Raw genomic sequence first — 16329 nt, forward strand, 5'->3', positions numbered from 1 at the left:
ATAAGCAACAATTTGTCAGAAGACTTAGCCTGACACTTGACTTCTGTCATTGAATGACTAGAAAATGTGACAAGATAAACAAATAATTTAAAGTCATCTTTATTTATTGCTCAAGCTTTCCTGACCCACTACAAATCGGCTTGTGACCCACTGTATAGGAAACGCTGGTCTAGATCGACAGTCAGCAGACAGGTGACTTAGGGCCAGATGTAGGTGGCCGTTTCAGGCCATTTACCGACCGGTAACGGCCGATTTCGGCCGTTACCGACCGGTAAATGGGTTTTCGATATGTAGGGGCAATTTTTTACAGAATCTGTAAATTTACCGATTCGGTACATTTACCGATTCTGTAAAATACCGAATCGGTATTTTTACCGATTCGGTAAATCTGAGATGTAGGTGGGACTCTTCTGAGTCCCAAAAGCCTTACCGAATCGGTATTTTACCATCAAATCATAGGTGTGCATGCACACCTATGCCATATGACAGGCAGACCTGCCCTTAGGGCATGTATGCCTGCCACATGGCACCCAAGCCTGTTTTGGGGGGGCCAGAGGATGTCAAAGTGACACCCCCTGCACCCTTGTGAAAATCGGTATTTACCGATTCGGTAAATACCGAATCGGTAATGCCCATTCATTCCTATGGGCTTCAAAGCCCATAGGAATGAATGGGCATTACCGATTCGGTATTTACCGAATCGGTAAATACCGAATTGTTCCGATTCGGTATTCCAGCACATCTGGAATACCTACATATCCACCCCTCAGATTTACCGATTCTTAATTACCGAATCGGTAAAATTCGGTAATTTTCGGTAATTAAGAATCGGTAAATCTATTCTACCTACATCTGGCCCCTGGTTTCCTGAACTGTCTGTGATCTTAAATTATAAAAAGTAAATCCCCCAATTGGATAATGGATATTTTGGCACCCATTGTTCATTTAGGGTCCGCAAATTCAGACATGGGTCTGCAAACCTAAATGCTTTGCTTGGCTGGTTGCAAGGGAATATTTTCTTTTGCAGCTGGCATGAAAGAACACAGGGCATGGTACCTACATCCTGAACACAAAAAACTAAAAAACATGTACAGGTACAGAGATACCACACCCTATCCCCAAGGCCTAGGCAAAGGGCCCACACAAGGTTTTTAAAAAGTGTTGTTGTTTTGTGGGGTCTGTGAACTTGGCATAGAATTCGGGAACCATGACAGGGAGAGCACAAGAGGAGATTTCAAGACCACCCTTTGCTTCTACAGAGGAAGACACATTGATTTGCACTGGGGAGATGAACAGAGCTAGAAAGGATCACCAAGGATTCCATTGTTTGGGATTTGTTCATTCTTTCGTGTGGTGAAACTGCCACTTTGAGAACACACCCAGGGAGCCCCAAGAGGAAACACATATATTGTACTCTCTTCCGATAAAAGGAAAACTGGTAGGTGCTTTTCACTCTTCTCTTTAATGAGGTAGACCCCTTTAGACAGAATGTTAGGAGTCACTAGAAGTACCAATGGGGGATGGAGAAGCAGAGAATAAAGGGTCTCTCACTCAATCTACCAGAAAGTATCACAAAACATCAGAAGGAGTGAGAAGACACCGTATCGGAAAAAGAATCTCTCTCAAGAAAATATTGGGACCCTCAACTGATAGTTTCAGTCAGTGGCACATTGTCTCCATTGACATACTAGTAACCAAAAGTGCCATCATCGGGTCTATACACCACAAGGAGGAAGAGTCTCAAAATACAAAGACATTGTGGAATCCATGAAAGAAAGGGAAATGGTTTACAATTTCCTCCTACTCCAAAAGTAAATAAATGTATTAAAATTGTGGCGAGGGTATGGTTAAAAGAAGGGTGAGAGGCTTTAGGAAGAACTAGATATCTCTCACATTGAAATGACCATATAGTCAACATGTTTCAGCATACTTGGCCAATAAAGGTCAATGGCTTTCATCAGGACTGTAACATTTTGGATCCTGTTGTTAGCCAGTAGCGGCAATTTACCCTGGCAATTTGTGTTGCAAGTGTATTCAATTTCTATACATTTGGAGAATAAAATGTCCTTCCTGAAAATAGAAAGAAACACTAAAGCATACATCCGTTCATGGCCGCTGTTCTCAATATCACAATTACGTGCCTCAATATAATTTAGTGAACCTGATTTCAAAACATCACATTGATTCAAGTCTATAAAACACACATCATCATTTCTGTGTATAAAGCAAAATGTAAAGTGAGGACAGGAAAAACTACTTGCTGATACTGAGAATGATAGGAGATGTGCATGTTGCTGTTAAGATGTGAACGCTATCAGCTATGTAGTTCATGCAGTTCTGTAGTGCCATTGCATCCAGTGCGTCCCGCCCGGATGACGCATCATCACTGGCTGCTTACATGCTGAGTGCTTCAGGTGCCACTAACTCTGTGCAGCTCAAGTCAATGCCACGTGGCTGTGTGCTCTTGCTAACCGCTGCCTCCGGCCTACACTGCGGTCAGCAGGGCTCACAATTCAAATTCAGTCTTGATTAATTAATTGCAGAATCCAGTAGGCTACAGACAATGCATCCAGTTCGGCCCTCCCGGACAACGCATCATCGCTGGCTGCGCACACGCTGAGTGCTTCAAGTGCCACTAACTCTGTGCAGCTCAAGTCAACGCCACGTGGTTGTAGGCCCTTGCTGACCACTGCCTCTGGCCAAACACTGCAGTCAGCAGGACTCCACACATATCTAATCCAATCCTGACCTGCAAGGACACACCATCATCGCTGGCTGCGCTCAAGCTGAGGTCTTCAGGTGCCACCAACTCTGTGCACCACACCTCATGGACCCATTATCATTGACTTTTGCGCTGTAGACAGCAGATGCAACAATGTCACCTCAGGCAGCAGGAATATCCCGAAGGGGCATTAACAATTTCTTCACATGAGCACGCTCATCTCTGGTGCCCCTGCCTCAGTGCACCACATGTCATGGACCCTTTATGCTAGAATGTTTTGTGTATGATTTCAGATCTGGTGCCCCTACATCTGGGCACCACAAGTCATGGACCCTTTACAATAGAATCTTTTGTTTGTGATTTCAGATCTGGTACCCCTACCTCAGTGCACCACAAGTCATGGACCCTTTATGATTGAATCTCTATGTGTGATCCGATAATCACTGTTGTAGTTGTTGCCAGCACCAACCATTCCCTCAGGGCTAGCTTACACTCACCCCACATGCTTCCAGCACATTCGTCACTGGACATGTGACCCTGGTAATAAAAAGGGGCCAGGCGCACGTGCCCGTAGCCAGTTCCACTATCTATATAACTGTGTTGATTATGTCAGCATGATGGCCCCGGGCCCTACCACATTACATTGTGCTGTGGACAGCAGACGAAACCATGTTACCTCTGGCAGTGGGGAAGACCTCGGTTATGTAGCCTTGTCGTCCCCCTGTAAGCGTAAGCGGATTGGACAGAGCCACCGTACGCCAGTACAGTGTAGGGGTGTGTAGAATTTGCCCAGGGCCCTGGCCGTAGTTTAGTTCTTGACTGGACAAGGCAGTAACTAATGGGTGTGTCTGTATTTTAGTTTTGGCACCACCTGGCACACACTCGACAATGTTGCAATGTAGCATGCACCTGGAGGGAGCAATGAAAAAGCGCAAGACTGCTCGGGGTCTTGGCTCATACATGTCAAGTGTTTTGTGTATCTGTATTGCTGTAGAATAAGTCACATGCCTAGTCCTACTCACAGCGCAAGTTCAGCCAGGCATGAACTCTACATCTGTGCCCGCCCTATACTTACCATAGGCCTACACTCACATGACCGCCACCTTCAACGGCCAACACCAGTGTGTCGTTGTCAGGCTTGTGGACTTGCGCAGAAAAGCATGACAATGGTATGCCGCAGGAGTAGAAGTGATGCAACCGCGCAGCGCACAGAAGTAAATAGGCTCGGAGGGAGAGAGGAGCAGCTGTGAGGCAACGTAACACACAGTAATGCCGAACAATTGCCACATGCAAAACAAGTCAAACATGAATCCCGCACACATCCCAAACCCCACCCCAACAAGCCACATTACATTTCCTGAATGCAAGCAGATGACAAACTAACATTAGGGATGAAAGCTCCTTTGTTTGAATTATCAAGCTGGAGCACATCTGCACCTCTGACCTCAGAATTGCAAAATAATTCTTCTTGGAATTGAAGTAGCGAATGAGTAGTGTGTAGGTGGTTGGAGGACTGCATGGGTAGTGCACAGGGGATTGTAGCAGTGCATGTGTTAGTGCCTGGGTCATTGCATGAGTACATGAGTACTGACTGGATAATTAGAGTACTGCATGGAGAGTGCATGGTGAATTTATACGTGCTAAGGAGTTGTCGGAGTGATTGGATAAGTACTTGGTACTAGCTGGGTGATTGGAGGAGTGCATGGGGAGTGACAGGGTGATTGCTGGATTGCATGGGTATTAACTGGGGAATTGAAGTAGAGAATGAGTAGTGTGTAGGTGATTAGCGAACTGTATGAGTAGTGCACACAGGATTGTAGCAGTACATGTGTTAGTGCCTGGGTCATTACATGAGTACATGGGTACTGACTGAATGTTTAGAGTACTGCAAGGAGAGTGCATGGTGAATTTATAAGTGCTTGGTTTACTGCATGACTACATGGGTAGTGCTTGGCTGATTTGGGAGAGTGTATGGGTAGCTCCTGGGTGATTTCATAACTGTTTAGGAAGTGGCAATGTGATTTCATGAGTGCTTGGATACTAACTGGGTGATTAAACAATATGGAATCAGTCAACCATTACTCAAGTAATTTTAAAATCACATACTCACTACCTTTGCACTCCTCTAATCGGTCAGGCACCTCCCAATAGTTTTTTAAGCATACATATAACTGTATGAATACAATCTGAACACATAGATGAGTCATTACATATTATCTAGTTAAGTAGATAAGTACAACATGCCTGCAAGGGTAATATGTGGTGATTTACTTTTGAGCTACATCATGACCATTCTATCCACAAATATGCGATAACATCAAACTATACCTCTCAACAGACTTAAGAAAGAAGGCTAATTAACAACACCTTTTATGAGCATTTTTAAAACCATACCTTTATTCTACATCTTCACCTTTCTATCTAAAATTATATGGCATTATTCAACTATACCTTTGTTCAGACTACAAAAAGAAGCCTAATTAATAGCACCATATGTCACTATTCAATCTTAAAATACGTGGCATCATTTAAATTTACCTTTGTACAAACTAATAAAAGAAACCTAATTATTAACACCTTATATGATCTCCTTTGAAACAGCAGAGTTGTGCTGCATCTTTACGAAACTATCTATAATTACGCAGTATCATTCAACTATACCTTTTTACAGACTACAAAAAATGAAGTGTAATAAACTACACCTTAAATGAACATCTTTCAAACAACACGTTTGTGCTGTATCTTCAACCAACTATCTAAAAATATGTGGCATCATTCAACTATACCTTTGTATAAACTTAAAAAAGTAGCCAAATTAATAACATCAATAATCATCTTAATACACATATCACTGTACAGACCCCTTTTTTAAACAACATTTAAGTACAATGAAAAAAACTCCAATATACATCTCTTCATTTAATAATATATTTCAAACAACACAGTTTTAGAATAATGCTATTTTGTTTTTAAAATAAACCGCACAAATTTATAACTCACCTTGCAAATAAACGTGTTGAATGAAAAATCTAGACATTAAATGGATTGGACAGAGCGAATTAAAGTGGCATCAATTGATGCCTTTGGTTAAAACCTTTTTGCACCTCCAACCCTCTGACCTCATGATTGTGCACTGTGGTGACAATGACATAGGCACATTGACTGGGGTAGGTCTGAAAATGCTAATGAAGGACACCTTTGCTGAATTGATGTTGTTTTTCCCCTAAACTGTCTTTGTATACTCTAACATATGCCAAAGACAGAAATGGAACTGGTTCAATCAATTTTGTCCTCAGATTGAGAAAGCTAGAAAAAAATGTCAATAAAGCTGTTTCTGCTTACCTCAGAGACCATAGGATCGGCTCCATCTATAACAACAATCTACGTTTCCATATGGATGGCATCTACAGAAGTGATGGAGTACACTTCACTAATCAAGGTAACAGAGTGTTTCTCAACAACCTGAAGCTCTGCATCCACACTTACATGTAGCTACAACCATCCCCCAATTAAAACAAGGGCTTTTTTTAGAGCCATCCAATAACCCAACATATGACCAAGCTTTTAAAATAAAGTCTCAATTATTTTTGCTTGGAGCCGCGTACCCACTGCGTTCACACTAGAGGGCTGCGCTGAGCACCGTGCTTGGGTTGAGACTCCAAACTTTGGTGGAAATAAATTTGTCTACTTCCATTAATTTATATTCACCCCGGGAACCCCATCCCCCAGGGCATGGCCAACCCTTTTATATATTTTTTTTTTAAAAGGCAGGGGGACTGCGTGGTCTCCCTCCCATGCCCCGGGCTTTGAGTACAGCGCCGCCTCAAAGTTCCCACCGGGAAGGAGCCACCTATCCATGCCATATCCGGGGTCGTTCCCGTCGCAGTACGTGCCCTGGTTAATGGCCGAGAGGTGTGCGGCCCAGTAGTATTTACGGATATCCGGGAGTGCTATCCCTCCGTCGAACCATACCAGTGTTAACTTATGTAGGGAAATTCTGGGTGTACCGGACCAAAGGAGGTCCCTCTGTGCGGCTTCTATGGCTGCAAAATATGACTGCGGGATGAGGTCGGGATAGTTTCTTAGGGCGCAAAGGAAACGAGGCAACGCCATCATTTTGAAAAGTGCCGCCTGGCCCAACAGGAATAACGGGAGTTTTTGCCACGCTGCGGAGTCTCGTTTAACTGCTGTAGGGGCGGCAGAAGATTCTTCTCGTACATGGTGGTTTTATTTTTGGAAATAAAAATCCCCAGATATTTGAATCCTTCCGTGACCACCTGAATTGGGCAGTCTCTGGGGATTATCGGAGGGTCTCCGTGGAGGACATAAAGGAGCGATTTGCTCCAGTTAATGCTGTTAATGCTGTAGCCTGAGTTCTTTCCAAAGTTGGTGAGGATGTCCAGGGCCACCACGGGGGACCTCCGGGGCCGTGTGAGATAAAGGAGGATGTCGTCAGCGTAGAGCGAGATCCTATCCTCTCACCCGTCAGCCCACCTAAGCCCCTTTAAAGACACATCCTGTCTGATCCACGCTGCCAGCGGCTCAAGAGAAAGAGCGAAAAGGAGAGGGGAGAGGGGGCATCCCTGCCGCGTCCCTCTTTCCATGGCGAAAGCCTCGGAGGTTTTATTATTAACGGTGACTTGGGCCAGAGGCTCTGAGTAAAGGAGACGCACCCATTCGATAAAGCTCGGACCGAACCCCATTTTTCGAAGCACTGCGATCATATAGGGCCATTCCAGCGTATCGAACGCCATTGTGGCGTCAAGTGACACCACTACTGCGTCCTCTTGGATAGTGTGACTTCTCCCCATCACTCCATTAAAGCGCCGGAGGTTGAGTGCTGGGTTTCGGTGGGGCATGAAGCCCGACTGGTCCGGGTGGACCAGTGTATTAAGGACCGGCTGCAGCCTATTGGCAAGGACCTTGGCCAATATTTTGGGCTACGTGTTTAACAAAGATATGGGCCTGTATGAGGTACAAGTATCTCTCAGTTTCCCATCTTTTGGGATGGCCACCATCGTTGCCAACCGCTGATCCCGCGGCAATACTCCCTTCTCCTTGCTTTCTTCGAACATTCGTTTGCGGTAAGGGCTAAGACTGTCGGGCCTAAGCTTGTAAATCTCGATCTGGAGGCCATTAGGCCCAAGTGCTTTGCCTGGGTGAAGATCTTTAATAGCCCGCTCCAGCTCAGCCGTGGTGAGGGACTTTTGCCTTACTTAAACATTTTTACACCTAGGTCTATTTTTGGTAATGGGAATGCCATGTGTTTTCTGCACTCGCGTCACCAGTACACGATTTATAAATACTTTTTCTGTTCACTTTTGGCTTTTTTTCCTTTTGGGCCTTCTCTCTCACCTTCAAAATAAAGAAGCACCTACTCTTAAGAATCGGTATTGGGCTATTTGTATGCAATTAAAAGTTGTTGCACAAAGATATATACTCATACATGTAATTAATATTATTAAAGCCTTGAAAAAGTTATGGATGTAACAAAACACATGTCCGCTGATGTTTCTTCATCACCAGGCTGTGTTCTTTCTCCGTTGACAAGAATTGGACCATCACTACCAAACTGTATAACAATCTGATTGTCCAATATTTACAACAAATGCATGTATACATGATGCTATATTAGAAACAGTGTACAAGCAAAATACTGTGTATTAACCAAACAACATACAAATTATTACATTTAAGACAATCCCAGTACAACTTAATGTTTTGGCGTCTCCTGTGATTTGAGCTACCTAAAATGTATGAAGAATCTGTGTCTTTTAAATAGATTCAGAATAAGGAGATAAATATCAGAAGTGCCAGAGTACAACTGTCATATTAAGTTTAGCACAAGGATCTGGTTAGATGATAGTGCACTAACACCCAGGGCAGTGGGTGTTCTGTTACTTTGATTGGCACCAAGACTTATGTTTCACAGAACCTTAATTAGTACTACGACACGCACATCAAATTTTCTTTGTACTGATGTGCGACTCCTTTTGCCACCACTACCCCCTGCTCAAATTGTATTGGCTCCAAATGGACTCTGTAGAGCTGTGACACAGATGTCAGAGTGCAATGCCATGAAAGCTTCTTTTAGAATGTTGAGTTCACAGATTCAGGCAGACGAATAAAGATGAGTAATACTTTGTGTGTGGTGTGGTCATTGGCGGCTACCCTTGCTGGGAAGCTACTACATATACCTAACTATCAACCAGTCATTAACAAAAGTAATAGTTCCAGGCCCTAAGAAACGCAAATTCGTTCCTTTTTTGTGAACCTCTGTAAAATTACCTCTGTCCCTACCTTTCCCTATATTGGAGTTCTCTTTGATGAAAAAGGTAACTGGAACTAGATAACAGTGACTAACAGGGTGGCTGTTTTTGTAAACTCTGCTGAGGCCTGGTTCAGTTTGCCTCGAAACTGTAAAGGGAACACCTAAAAGAATTGATTGCACTTCATAACGTGAAATGTGTATCGATAGCCATATATGGTATAGAGGTGTGGGGTCTGAGGACAGCAGGTGTAAGAAACATTTGTTAACTGTTCACAGAGCACTGTTAACTGTATCTGCCACTTAGAGCTAAGCATAGATTACATCCTTATTTGGTTGATTATTTCGACCAGAAAAGAGGCATATTTTAACTGTCTCGTATTGTGTGACTGCTTAAGGACACACAATGCCCTGAAACTACCCTGGTTAGCATACATAAAGGAACTCAGCCTTAAGGTGAATATGCTTTAGTTATATAGTAAACCTGAGTCTCTTGCTTCTATGTGCAAAGATAAAGTCAACGCTAAATTTTGTGCTACGTGACGGGAGGAAAGGACGCATATGGACACTGAGAAATGCCGTTGTAACTTTTATGCATATTTGCACCCCTCTTGACACTGAACTTTATCCTATTTGGGTCCAGATTTGTTAACATAGGCTTCCATTGACTTGCCTGAGACTGAATATAGTGCATCGCTTAGTTACTTTTCCTGTTTCTCTGTCTAATATTAGGAATTTGCCAGTGTGTTCATGTAATACCCACTCCCAGCAAACGATGACCAACTTTCTATTTTGTTGTAAATTTTATTTGAACATTAGGAGAAAATATCTAGCTTCCATTTTAAAGAGGGGCAATCTTTGTCAGTGCATACAGGCGCTGATCTACATTCAATCGCTGTCATCAGCATATGTCTGCTGTGAACATTATGGAAATTGGGATAAGAATAAGCAAGGATTTGCGATTTATAATATTCTGCTTTTTGATTATGTGTCTGACGTTGGATGCTGCTCTGATTAAACTATTCTATTTACACTTATTAATTATGTGGTTTTAGTATATGCTATGTTTTATTAGGATGCTGTATATTTTATTTTGTTTTATATATTTATTTATGTACATGTATCTTTTATGGTTAAAAGTTTCAACAGGATAAAGAATTTATTGAATTGAATTGAACTGATTTATTGGAGAATGATAGGACGCACCACAACTAACATTACTATTTGAATAAATGTAATATGAACTGGAAAGTGAACAAGTTTAGCATTGTTACTCAAGTCAAACAATTAAATTTTTGATGCATAGCATATCCATGGACTGGTGGAATAGGAAATATAATCATTAAGGATAACCAATAAATTCAACATTGATACTACATGAGTTAGATATAACTTGCTGCCAGCAGTATCAATTTTACTAATAATGTTTGTATACATGCATTACAATACTTGTTGGAGAGCATCCCTATTATGACAAATAAGAGTGCTGATATACTAATAATTAAATCTAAGATGTCGGTGTATAACTTTTCTGTGTTTTGTAACTCTACATTCTCTCTAATGCACTCACTGTTACTTCCCATGGTAAATGATCATGCTTCTTGAGACTTCTCTGTTTTTACCAAAGAACATTTCCTGAGGATGGCTGCTTCTTTGGAAATTTCTCTATAGATGACTGTTTTGGTTAATTTTTGCCATTTGGTAGTAGAGCCAAGTCATCAACATCAATTCTTGTTAGTGTGAATGGCCTACTAGACAAGAAGTCTTTTCAAGTGGTAATTAGACATATGAAGGCCAATTGAGAAATGTCATCGGACTGGTACTTAAAAGTTGACTTTCCATTATGAATAACTTCAACCCCCATCAAGATTAGACCTTTCACCGTCCACATGAATATGGAGATTAACTTTGAATTTATTGGTGAGGAGATGGAAGAAAAACTACCAGTCCAGATGAACAACCATTCCAATATGCGAGCCGCAAATTGCGACGTTTTGCGACTCACAAAATGAAATGTACAACGGTGTCTCAGACACTGTTTGCAATTCCACTGGGGTCGTAAACGACCTGCCTCATTAATAATCATGAGGCACGCTGCAATATGCGACCCCACTGGGAATAGCCAGCACTTACATGGATGGTGGCCTGCTGGGTTCAGCAGACCACAATGTCTGTGACGGCTTTTTAAATAAAGCAAAATGAAAAGTTTCTGTTTCATTTTTGACGAGTCGGCAGAGGTCCGTGGGACCACTGCCTGCTCCCAAAAATATTTTTGCTGCCAGTCACAAAGGAGAAGGGGTCCTATTGTGGAAAATGACTAAATTCGGTATACATAAGCGGCGTTCATTTATGTTCACCACAGCCACTGTTGAAAGTAGAGCGACAACCATGAAAACAGTAGCCACGCCGTCTTGTCCCTTTTAGGCCCCATCGCGAAAGTAGGTGGCAGCCATTTTTGTGTCACGACCTCTCTGCCCACTGCCAATAGCCTGCGCGCCTCTCCCCCTCACACCCCAGCCTCCCAAGCATTCCCCCGCGCCCCGACAGCCCCCGGTTTCTCCTGCTTGGGCCATAAGCGAACCTCTAGCGCGACCCTGTCTCCGAGCCACATCCCGTGCTGAACCCCCTCGTTCTTTCATCTCATTCAAAGAACAGGCCCCTTTTTGATAACCTCTTCCTCCCTGCCCGATTGTCCAGCCCGATCCCAGGCCATCACCTAGCCTGACAGATGCAGTTTATTGCCCCCTACAGTAGGACCTCGCCTCACATCAAAGGAGCGGTGGCTAATCAATACCCTCACACCTCCAGATCCGACCGATCGCCCACTTTCCCGTTCCCAGCAGAATGTCCAGCTGCGCGACAACCACCACATGCTGAGGTTGAGGTGGGAACTCTACTGTAAATATGTGTGGGAACGGGGGTGAAGCGGGGATTCCGAGGATGTCTTTCCGTACATCAAGTATTGACAAGAATGTGTTTCATGTAATAAAGCAATAAACCTGTGTATAAGAGGCCAGGCCTCAAGGATGCGTTTAGAGCACCTCGAGAAGATACCCTGTTGTCTGATTTGACGTGTTCTGCTCCGTCGGAATAAACTCGTGTTTCCTGCCTTCTGTCTCCAGCGCCTGCCTTTTTGTTTGGTAATCTCGAATGGTATGAGAGGCGGCTAACGGCGGGCAAATACTGAAGGGTTCTAAGTCGAATTCGGCCCTACCTTTCGACAATTGGCGTCCCAAACGTGGGGCCCATCAGCGACGCGTGGATCCAGTGAGAGAGGTCCCAACGACAGAGTGAATGACTGCAACGATCGGGAAGTGCAATTGCCCGATAGACCCTCGTCTGGCAGCCGATCATCCGAACTTCACCGGTTCCGAGCAGACCTCTCTTGAGTGATCTACGGTCCTGACTGGGAACCATCAGGAGTGCCACAGCAATTACGGAGAATAGAGGACGATCAGGCGCTGGAAGCGGAAGACGAGAAACTGTCCATGCGGTCCGGGTAAGGTCGTGTAAACACGACGAATTGCAAATTGATTGTTTGATTGTTTGAAAATACTAGTATTACTCATTTGATTGTTTCTGAGAGATTCTCTATTTGCAAACAAGCACAGAGTCGCCATACTCTGTTTAGTCTTTGCAGATAGTGAAGGGTAGGTAACGCAGGCCTTTTCCCCCGTTGTAATCCGTCGTGCCTACTTCCCTCTCCATTTGATTGATTGTTATCCAAGCATTTACTGTTTTGGAATTGGTTCTCTTTGGATCATTCTCTATTTACAAAAAAGCACAGAGTCGCAATACTCTGTTTAGTCCTTGTGAATAGTGAAGGATAGGTAACGCAGGCTTTTGCCCCCGTTGTAATACGTCGTGCCTATTTTTATCCCTCATTTGATTGATTGTTTGACCGAACATTGATCGTTCGGAATTGGTTCTCTTTGGGTTATTCTCTATTTACAAATAAGCACAGGGTCACCATGCTCTGTTTAGTCTTTGTGAATAGTGAAGGGTAGGTAGTGCAGACTTTTGTCCCCTTTGTAACCCGTCATGCCTATCTTTGCCCCGTTTGTTGGTAGTTGGTTCAGCCCGGACATTTTATTAGAGGTAGATCATCCGGCTCCACCGGAAGACGCCCCTAATAAAAAAATTGCGGGTTAGCCGCTGTATCGTGCTAGCAAACAAAAACATAAAAATCACTAAGAAAAACTAAAGAAATCGAACAAAATCAGTAGGACACTGATGAGATCCTTTTTACCCCGTTAAAATAGAAGTACTAAGAATAGCCCCTTACGAGAAATATGAAACTAGTGGGAGGAGCCAAGTTCGAAGCCGCGATGGACGCAAGGCAGCTCGACTCCTCCGTCCCCGCTGCCCAAACATGTCTGCCCCACCGCCCACCACGCCCAATAACGGCAACATGATACAGATAAAAGTTAAGAGATACCTACCCCCATTCCGGAAACTCCCGAAGTGCAGCAGGTCCGCAGCTACGCCCATCCGGAAGACGAGGCCCCCGGCACGTATAGGGCAGGGCCTTGCTGGCAGCCATCGGCCGAAGAGGTCGTTGGGTGGATGGCCCGGAAGCACCACGGCCACGATGTTGTTGTACTGGCCTTCCCATTCGTCCACCCTGAGGTGGCATCCAGCGAGCCAAGGGTGGGGGGGGTGAATGCCTTGCTGATGACCCCCCCCTCTTACTGCCTGGTCCGACCATCACATATACCTGTGCCAGGAGACGGCGTGGGGTGCACTGGGAGGGAGAGGCGCCACGAACGAGCACCCCCCACCTCCCCAGGTGGAGGTTCCTCAGCTGCACCCCAGCGCTTCACTCGGCCAGCTGAGTTGCGCCCGCTCTTGCGGCACAGTGCCTCGCTCGGCCAGCTGAGTCTCACCCGCTCTTGCAGCACAGTGCCTCACTCGGCCGGTTGAGTTTCGCCTGCTCTTGCGGCTACAGCGTCTCACCCACCATCCAGCTGAATTGCACCCGCTCTTGCGGTACAGCGACAGGCGGCCGCCACGGAGCTCACGAAATGGCGGTCGGCTCCACCGACTTGGGCCTGGCCTGCAAGGATGGCTCTGGGCAACCCTGGAACTCGGACGCTTGACTGCTAGGGCATTGGCCCCATTCCCGAAAACGTCCCCTCAGCCTTGAAGATTCTACAAGAGTCACCGGGGCCCCCGACTCCCGCAGACTTCCGGTGGGGAGCGACTGCCATGATTGCTCGCGGAATGGCCACGACGTAGCCACGGGATGGTGGTGCTCTCATACTGACACCAGCTTCAGTCTGAAACATCCAGAAACACTGTAGACTACCAATTCGATCAGTTCCGATAGAGCCCCAACGTGACCCGGTAGGGAAGAACTTGCCCTCCCCTCTTTGACTGATGGTTCTTGTTGCCTGTCCCTTCTGTTGTCATTTAACGGAACTTTTTTGGACTGCCGAAAGGGGTTCTGGTCCGACCGCTGGTTGGTGGAGACATTTTGACTATATTCTGGACCTGCCCGTCCTCGCCCAAAATGGCGCCGGTATAAATGAGACTCGCAACTCCTTGATGTGTACTGGTTGCTCAGCCTTGATGTCATGAGATATGTATGCAGTTTTGGAGCACATGGCTGGCGGGGACGGGTACTGATTGAACATTTGGACATCCATATTGATATTAAGTTCTGATGTATTATTGATTACTGTACTATTGAAAGTTCGAATTAACGTTACTCATGGTACTTGCCCGCAAATGTATAGCTAGATAATTTCATTGTAACTGGTCCTGTCGTACCTTGATTATAAAATTAACGTCCACCGATTCCGCAACTGTTAGACACCTTAGTTCCTGCAACCTAATGGCCCGCCCGTTACGTTTTTTCTACAGTGTAAATGTCCCCTCGTCATATACGATTCCAGTTTGCTCCGTGGCCGGCCCACGTGGTTGTAGGCCCGTATTTGTATGCTGACATCTTTTTCAATCAAGGTTTTAACAGAAAAAAAAAAAAATATGTAGAACTAGCCTCATATCAGTCACTTAGATTGGTAGGTTCTCGGATAAAGGCTACTATTTTCAAAATAAATAAAGGACAAGTAAAATGAAGCAATTTTGGTTATGAAAAATTAGAAAGGCATGGTACATACGAACAATGCGAAAAGAATGGTCAAGATCTGTTGTATTTTTGCATTCCTGCAGCATAAGCAATAGGTAAAGGATCCGGATATTTAGATATATCTATGAATAGGACAATAGACCAGTTCCTCTGGGCTGCAATGCCGAGATGCAAGGTACTGCTTCCCAAAGAAGATAAGTTAGGCACGTGGTAGGTAAAAACATTTTCGTGTTTTTGCGCGCTGATGTGCTTTGTACGCTGTCACCCCCCCTCCCCTCTTCTCTTTCTCTGCAGGTTAATATCGGAATTTCAGCTGGAGCATGGAGAAGACCCAGAATGCACCGTGTTACACGCAGAAAGAAGAAGAATTGTATGGTATGAATGCGCGCGTGGGCCCCGATTTGTGTTGTATGAATGCTCATGTGTGGCGCACGTCTGGGTTGACGGACGAATGTTTTTTTTGTATGACTGAGGTATGGATCGAGCGGTTAATGGAATAAGAAAAACGAGCCCGAACATGATACCTGCATGTGAAGGACGAAAAAGAATATAGCACTTACCTTACCTAGGAACGACTCTCTCCCTCTCTGGAGCTAGTGAATGGGAGAGTGGCCTACGCCAGAAACTTGAAGGGTTATTGTAGTACCTCTGACCCCAACCGATATCCCAAATGAACGCCCTAAATGACGCGCACCAGTGAGTCAACTTAATGTGCATACTAGATGAGAAAAGTTAAGGATACCCCGGGTTGGGGCTCATCCAAAATTCCCCCTCAGCCCAGAAATTAGGGATATTGTCATGTTTTAGATTTACCCCCTCTTCTTCCATCCTCATAGAAAAGTCAGAATTGCACCATCGCACATCCGACAGACACCCCTCCTTTACCTCAACTTGGATCGTCATTTGTTAGATGTTGGAAGACCCCACCGTGAGTATAAGCACGACTGGACCAGTGTCCGACCAATTAAAAGGAGTAAGTATTTATTAAAGCGAGGTTACCAACAGAAATTGTCTGCTATTAGGAAGGAAGGAGAACGAAGAGCTCGACCCCCAAATGAATTAAATGGAGTACTGAAAATATGCAACACGCATGAAAAGGCTCTTTCGCCAAAAATAGCCCTCTGTTTTATCTTAAGTTTTCGTACTTGATGTATGTTCTGTCACACCCTATCTGGTATTTGTGTATATGTAAACTATGAATTTATGTTTTCCCTCAGCTTGTGTTTTATACGTGAAACTGACCCGTAC

Source organism: Lissotriton helveticus, chromosome 4_1, assembly GCF_964261635.1.
Source record: "Lissotriton helveticus chromosome 4_1, aLisHel1.1, whole genome shotgun sequence".
In the NCBI taxonomy this organism is placed as follows: Eukaryota; Metazoa; Chordata; class Amphibia; order Caudata; family Salamandridae; genus Lissotriton; species Lissotriton helveticus.